General features: G+C 38.8%; 1 pseudogene; it reads left to right on the top strand.

The window, feature by feature from the left end:
* The first annotated feature begins 1466 nt into the window (after positions 1-1466).
* Positions 1467-1979, top strand: LOC143646072 (enolase-phosphatase E1 pseudogene; annotated as a pseudogene).
* The last annotated feature ends 6474 nt before the right edge of the window (positions 1980-8453 follow it).

Here is an 8453-nt window from a genome sequence, read left to right as displayed (position 1 = left end):
CCCAGCTATATAGGGACAGCCAGAAAATCAGCTGCCAGTGAATATGCCTGGCTAGACTGCTGGGTTCTGGGAACCTGCTCTCCAACAACCATGCATTTCTATGATTCTGTCAGTCCCTTAATGTCTGCCTTTGGCCCAACAAAGCTGTGATCCTATCTGCAGAGATCCATAACTGAAAAGCAATCTGGGCCCATGGCCCCTACCTCCCTCTTCCAGCCTTCCTAGGAGAGCACTGAAAAACACTCTTTAGATATTCTGCTTTCTTGGACAAGACAATGCTACGTTCCAGCACACCAAGCAAACACTGTGGCTGGCTCACTCAGCTTTAGGACCATCTGCTAAAATGGCTTCCAGCCCAATGAGAAGACAGCATCCTAGATCCCTTGAGGCAAAGAAGCTAAACAGGAGCTTTGTAAATTCTTTGTCAAACTAAAACAAATAACTGGTCTTTCAATCTTCTTAAATGAAAAATAATGAATTGTACTTTGCTCCATCAGTCTTCTAAATTTTAGAAGTCTTGGCACTCCAACCAAGGGAGGTTTGACTTGGTATTCTCAGGAGCCTGTTTGGATTCTGATTGCTAGTGAGTTAACAATGGAGCATTAGTTCTGTGAGAACGGTGACATCATCTTTCCTTTTCACCGCATGCCTAGAGTTAGCGCTTAGCACATAGTACTTACTTAATAAACATGTGCTAGGTGAATGAATCAGTGCTTAATACTGTTCAAACTTCCCTTCCCATTGATTTATGCCCTATTCAGCGGACTTACAAAAAAATATCCATTCAAGGTCAATCAATCAAAATTGGTTTCATTGATTTGCAATCAAAAACACACTTCGGTAGGAGCAATACTGTCAATGGGCAATTGGAGTTTCCTGGTCACCTACTGGGCAAATGTGCTTGGAGAGGAAGCAGGAACAAAATGTAGTAGCTGGAACTTGAGAAAAATTTACCTAGCAGCCTGGCAGCATGGCATGAGGTAATTTCTTCACTTGAATGTAAACTCTGATGACTTTAGCATACTGCCCAGACATATCACTCACTTATTCTTTCTAAAACAGCTATTAGCAGGTCCACGGAGGTGGCCTCCTCTCCACACACCGTTGTGGGCTCTGAAGTCCATGTTGGGCTGTCAGAAGCTCAGGCTGGTTCTGGGGAAGCATCCACCACCACCGTCACCCTCTACCCTCCCTACCACTAGGTCAGTACTGAAGTAGCATCCGGCAGGGAAATGGTTGTGCTTTTGGTGCCTGCAAAATCACTGCAATCCTGTTAGATATCAAAGGACCTTTTACTTCCTTACATCAATGAAAGCATTGAGGAGTGTCTGCAGACACATTGGGAAGAAGAGGAGTGCTGGCAGGACATCAGTCTTTGGAGGAAACAGGCTGAAGAGGGTCCTCATCTAGATGGGGCTGTTCTGATCCCTGCAGTTTCTGGAAATGGAGTGGATGACCTGCAACAGATGAGCCACGCTGTGGGAGATAACGTGTGCTGGCAGGAGTCTCTGGACTGAAAGACCACAGCCTGGGAGCCACCGCAGGGCCACATGTAGAGGGTGGCATTCACAGCTGGGTGTAGGAAAGCAGGGTTTCTTTGAAGATGTAGTGTCAGCAGTCAAGAAATGGAGAGAGGCTGGAATGAAGGTACCTATCTATAATTCAGGGGGTGTAGAGGCACAGAAACTATCATTTGGGCATTCTACAGGGGGAGATATTCTCAAGTTTGTTGATGGTCACTTTGATACCAAGATTGGACAAAGTGGCGAGTGAGAGTTACCGAAAGATTACAGACAGCTTTGGGTGCTCAACCAACAGCATCCTGTTTCTGACGGACGTTAGTCTAGAGGTCAGGGCAGGCGGATGTGCTTGCGACTGCAGCGGTGAGACCCTGCCACACAGGACTGACAGATGATGAGAGGACTTACTACAGCCTCTTCACATCCTTCAGTGAACTGCACTCTCCTTCCTCAACTTAGAGAACAGTTTCTCACTGTTTACACCATCCTCACAGTTGTCCCTATAGTCTAGTTTTATTCTAATGGTAAATGAAACTTAAAAAAAAAACATACATAGACGCACATTATGTGTATGCTCAAATTATCTTTCACAGGCACATAAGTGAAAAAAATGCAAAAAAACTCTGTTCAGTAACACAAAAGCTTATGTAAAAAATTATCATATGTAGGAATTGTCTGAAACCACAACTCTTATTAAAACCAAAGTGTCAGGCGGGCCACGGTGGCTCAGCAGGCAAGAGTGCTTGCCTGCCATGCCTGAGGACCCGGGTTCGATTCCCGGTGCCTGCCCATGTAAAAAAAAAAAAAAACCAAAGTGTCGTAGATAGAAGAAATTACTAAAACACAGATCAAATGTGCCAGGTTTATCAGGTCATAGACCAAAATGGAAAGCAAGTTTTGAGAATTTACTCAGAAGCCTTGTTATTTTAAAAATTCAAAGGATTATTCCTAAAAATAATCCATTGCCCCATTTAATTCTTGATTTAGTTGTCTGAAAATGACAACAGCTATATTTCACAATATTTGCCTCTCTGTGTTCACAAGACAAAGATATTTGCTTCTGCTCCAAAAGACAGCAAAACCGAAATGAAAAGTCACTTCAATCTTGATCCATCAAGTATCTGTTACTTAAAAAGATACTTGCTATTCATCATGGCACCGACTGCAAGCAGTTGCCTTACCAGTGAATAAGGTGCATTGATATAATAGCTAAAAGAGAGATTAACATTTGTTAATGCTTAACAAAATAGTCCTAATCCTGCCAGTTGTTATCATTAGAGATTTTATAGTTGCCTTTCAAACTACTTAGCACAGTTTGAAGATATATGTTAATTACCATTTACTTCCTTATGAAAACAAAATGCTTTAATTGAAATAAGTACATAAAATCAATAAGAGCTCTAACATATAATATTTTCCTCTGAAAAGGATAGGAGAAATGTAACGGCATTGTTTATTCTTGTTCAATTCTAATAGGATGTCATGCCAATTTCATGTGCTGATTAATAAAAACAGTTTGTTCATTAAAAAAAAAAAAAACCAGCTATTAGTTGAGTACCTACCATATGCCAGGAGTTAAGCCAAATTCTGAAGACATGGCTACATGGAATATGGAGTCCCTGCCCTCACAAGTTAAAAGTGTGAGTCCAGAGATCCAGCTGCCCTGGATTGAATTCTGGTGGTTACTGGCATGACTTCTTCCAGGTGTGAGATCCTGGGCAATTGACTAACCTCTCTGCTCCTGTTCCCCCCCCCCCCCCACAGTGGTATTATAGCACCTACCACACACAGTTGTTACAGTAATTCATTTAATCCTCACCTGTGAGGCCCTTTGAACAGTGCCTCAAACTAAAGAAGAATTCAATGCATGTTTATAGCAGTAGTTAAATTTATTATTAGCAGAATGTTTTACTGAAATGTTGAGTATAAAGAAAGCAACAGGGGAGCATTATACAATTTGGTAAGTATTGTAAGACAGGATATGCAGAACACTGAGAAAATGCACCACCTAGAAAAGGCATCCCAAGGTAAGCAACATTTAAGTTAAAACCAATAGAATGATGGGAAATAGTTAGATAAATGGGAGTTTCAGTGGGAATAATCAAGACAAGAGAGAAGAAAATAAGGAAAGTGCCAGAGAACTGAGAGGACACAGCAGTTTGAAGTGAATAAACTGCAGCTGGAATGGCTAGAGTGAAAGCTGTTTGGTGAAATGGGTGCTGGGGTGGGGAAAGAGATGGGATAGTTGGCAATGGAGCTGAAGAGTGAGGAGGAGCTAAACCATGAAGAATCTTATTAAAGACTCTTGGGTATTACTCCAAGAACCATGAACATTCACTCAAGAATTTTAAGCAGGGGAGAGTTGTGATCAAATTTGTACTAAAGCAAGAACACAGTGAACACAGCACGAGGAAGAATTTGGAGGTCCCTGGAGAAAGCATTTAGGCTAGGGGCTCTGTAATGGAGTTGATTTAATGGGAATTGATATTGGGAGTTTTGATGATGATAAGTGGTGGGTGTTTAAGATCTGAGCCTAAAGAAGACTCAATGATCTATGCAAAGTGAGAAAAGAACAAGAAGCAAGAGAAATCACAAATGAGACCCAAGATTCAACTCATGGGATATAAGGTGGAAGGTGGTACCATTTGCTGGAATGTGAATGCCTAGGAAAAGAGTAGGTTTTTGCTAAGGGAAAATGGATGGTAAATCCATTTTGGGATGCACTGACTTTCAGATGCATCAGGGACATCTAGGTAGATATAACCGGTAGGTTTTTGTGTATGCTGAACTCAAGATGAGAAGAGAGGTCTGAACTGGTGACTAAAAAAGAAATGTTAATATCACTGGTAATTTTGAGGATAAAGTGTTGCTTCATAATCAACCTAGAACAGAAACCCTATGGGAAAATACCATAAGGGTTGAACAGAGCCCATGGATGAGAGTGGGAAGAAGCAGGCAGATAATTAGATCAAAAGCAAAGAACATGAAGGCTTTCAGCATCATGAAATCCAAACAAGATGGCATCATCAACAAAGTAGAATGCTGTAGAAAGTTCAAGCAAAACAAGGGCTGGAAAATGTCAATTAACATACAGAGAACATTAGCAAGACCAGTTTCAGTGATATTTAGGATAGAAACCCAAAATAATAACAGGTTGGGAAGGAGTTCGTTGAAGGATGAGGAACAAAGAATACTAACAATTAGAAGACAGAAGAGACTTGATTTGTCCCATTTCTTCTGATTAAACTACTTTGAAAAGAATATCCTTACCAAGCCTTGCCATTGCTCAAAGACATTGTGAAAAGTTATGTTAAAAAATGTGAAATCCACATAGTAAGAGCAAGTATGTATTTGGCTCAGAATAGTGATCTGGAATATATTATGGTTTTACAAACCTAGTACTTCACTTTTAGATAAATACCGTCATAAATGGACTTAAGGTCTATTTTAGTCAGGGTTCTCCAAGGAAACAGAACCAACAGGACATATATGATACATATATATATATAAAACATATAAATAAGCTCTCTATGTAGTCTTCTAACTGTTGAAGTTGTCATTTCTACCTTTAAGACTTGAACTGACTGCCTTCATCAATGAGAGGTGTCTCTTATCCATTCCACATTATTGGTTAAAGATATAATCAGACATAGATGCAATCAGCTAATGATTGAAATTCAGGAAATACCCCAGTAACAAACAGACCAGTCCTTGCTTGACCAAACAACCAAACGCCACATCCTGTCCAAGTTGACGCATGAATTTAACCATTAAAATGTCCTTAGACAATTATTTTATTAACTTTAGTGCAGATTATCTACTGAAACAATAATGTACAAAGTTTCTTCAGTTTATGCTTTTTATAATTTTGTTATTTTGACAATGGTATACCACAATATCTGATTATAAATGACATGTTTTGATTTTTTAATATTTGACATGTTAATTATTTTTTATGATTCCTCATTTGAAATTCTGTGTTTTATTATAGTATTTTTATTTTATGCCAGACAGTATCCTAAGTGATTTAGGACCATTATTTTATTTGATCTGCACAACCTCTCCTATGAGGTAGTCACAGTATAATCCCTGTTTTATAGAGGAGGAAACTGAAGTTCAGAGTGCCTCAAGAGCTGTCTTTGTGACCCTATCAAGTATTGGGGCCAGGGACTGGAGTAGATCCAGGTTGACACCCAAACTTTTGATTTTCTCTACCAAGATGTATAAATTCATAAAGAAGGTTATCATGTTTTACTGGAGTTACATATGAAGATGGGGGAAAGTTTTATCATTTAAAAGTTTACCAGTTTTTAAACATTCCCCTCCTATGTTCTAAAACTTTAAAATCATTTCTGAAAGAAATTTCTGGAAAATATGGCACAATGCACTGCTCAATCTTTAGAACGTTTAGAGTTGAGAAGTATGATTAATCCCATGTCTATCTACTTCAATTTATAATAACAGTAAATACTCAGAAACCTGTCTTATATCAGCAATTATTTTCTTTTATATCTATTAGGTTTTCCTTCTGCCTGATGCCTTTTTCCCCCAACTATATTTCCCTGGACTCCCTAAAAATGGAGAGGAGGTAGCAAATGTACCCCAGGGCTGTTTTCTACTTTTTAAGTTATTTTCTGATTCTCTTCAAAATTTAAAAGACTAAAGGAAACAATCTTATCTCAAAGTCTCTTCAAAATCAATCATTTTAAAACAGCAAATCAATCTCTATGAATGGGGAGTGAATTCTAGATTTAAAGAAAAAAATGATACCCGAGTGAACTTATCTTAAACTTCAGAGTTATAATTATGAAGATAAATATTGTATGCATGGAAATTCTGAAAAGATGATACAATCCCTTTATTTATCCAGAAACTACTTATTTGTCAAGATCAGTCTCTTCTGAAAGCAGACAAGATAGAAATGAAGATATTTCAGAAACCAAAATAGATGCAGGAAGTTACAAACACAACACACATGCCCAAAGACACCAGGTAGATAGTGTAAGTGAATTTGGTCAGCTGGGCGTAAGACAATGGGAAAGCAAGGACTGGAGGAACCCACATCTAAAGTAGCAATGGCTGCTCAGCTCCAGAGGGATTTTGCCATGTTGGAAATATGGGGTCAAAGTCATGGGATCTTGCAAGTTTCAAACAGAAACAGAAATTCCGGATATTTTATGTGATATTTCCACATATTTAAAACATTTTGCCAGGTAGATGACAAAATTTCTGACTTTTAACTGGCCCTTAGGAAAGTCAGCCAATGACCTCTGAATTCTGTTCTAGCTTTACTCCCTTACTTACGCAATGAAAGCTGAGAAATACAATGTGGTGGTTCGGAGCTTCATGCACTCCAGAAAAAACATGGTTTAAAACTTAATCCATTCCTGTGGGTTATGAACCCATTGTAAAGATCTTACTTGTAAGTAAGATCTTTTAGGAAGGTTATTTCAGTTTGTGGTCCAGGATGGGTCTTGAATTTATTACTTGGGTCCTGTGTGAGGAGAATGAAATTCAGACACACAAACAGAAAGCTACAGAGAAAGCAGACCTGAACATCATCGGAGCCCTGATGAGAAGGAACAGCCTGCTCTGTGATAGAGAAGCCCAGGGCAGAGCATGGCTGGCAGCAAGTCCAGGAATGTCAGTCTTTAAGAAGAAAATATGGCTTTGACGATGCGTTGATATGGACATTTTACCAGCCTTGAAACCATAAGATAATAAATTTAAACCAACCCTTTGCATGGTATTTGCTAGAGCAGCCAAGGAATCTAAAACATAAAGGTCACCCAAGGATAGACAAATAGAAAGGGAAAGAACTGAAAATAGAATCCAGGTCTCCTCACAACCTCATCCTCTCAGCATTTATGGCAGAATTTCAAATAAGAGACAACTACAGAAGTTTTCTTGGCATCTGTCTCAGTTTGCTAGAGCTGCTATGACAAGTGCTACACAGCGAGTTGGCTTGAGAAACAAGCATTTATTATCACATGGTTTTAAAGGCTAGCAGTCCAAAATCAAGATGTCTGCAAGGAAGTATTCTGTTCATGGCCATCTTCTGTCACATAGCAATCTCTCTTCCCTGGCTTCTTCCTCACGCTTTTCTTAACTGTGTCTGAATTTTTTCTCTTGATAAGGCCTACAGTCACACAGATTAAGACTCACCCTGAGTGTGGTCAGCCCTTAACTAATAATATAACATCTGCAAAAGAGTCTATCCACAAATGGATTCGGACCCACAAAGACGTGGATTAAAATTTGAACATGTCTTTTATGGGGCCGTTAATTCAATTCCCAACAGTGGCTCTTCCTCCAGCATATAATTAGCAATTCCCAAATTGGGCCATTATCTGGGAAATGAGCAGAAGGCAAGGAGTAAATTTAGATAGCAATGAAGCACTCCTCTGCCAACTAGTCAGTTACATCTGCATTATTCTCCTCTTTGAAAATGGAAATTTCTACTCAGGCTTCTAGCAACAACAAAGGGGATTCTATTTAGATGACATTTTGCCATTAATGCAACCAAGAACTGGGCTTGGAAAATGTATCACTGTTCATTGTCATTGAAACACTGCCCAATAAAAACACCAAGATTACAGAGTCGACATTTTTCTTCTCAAAGTGCCTTTCAAATTGCTTTAAAATACCAATCCTAATCTATAATCTCATTACAATTCAATGAAAATTGGTGTCTCTGCTGCACTTTGCGTTTCAAGATCTCTAAGTATTTAGAGAGCCATAAATTCAAATCAAGACATCTCATACTCTGAAATTCTCCAAAGAAAACTCTCCAGTGTCTCATGAATATTCAGTCTTATTTTTCTGTTCACAGGCCTTGGGCCTATCCCAAACAAATCCATGAAATTATGGACTTTAGATGCTATTTATATTTGTTCAAGTACACTGAAATAAATTTAAAATTATATAGAAAAG

Source organism: Tamandua tetradactyla, chromosome 9 (assembly GCF_023851605.1).
Source record: "Tamandua tetradactyla isolate mTamTet1 chromosome 9, mTamTet1.pri, whole genome shotgun sequence".
Lineage (NCBI taxonomy): Eukaryota > Metazoa > Chordata > Mammalia > Pilosa > Myrmecophagidae > Tamandua > Tamandua tetradactyla.
The sequence above is the reverse complement of the archived record's forward strand: the minus strand, read 5'-3'. Positions and strand labels throughout refer to the sequence as shown.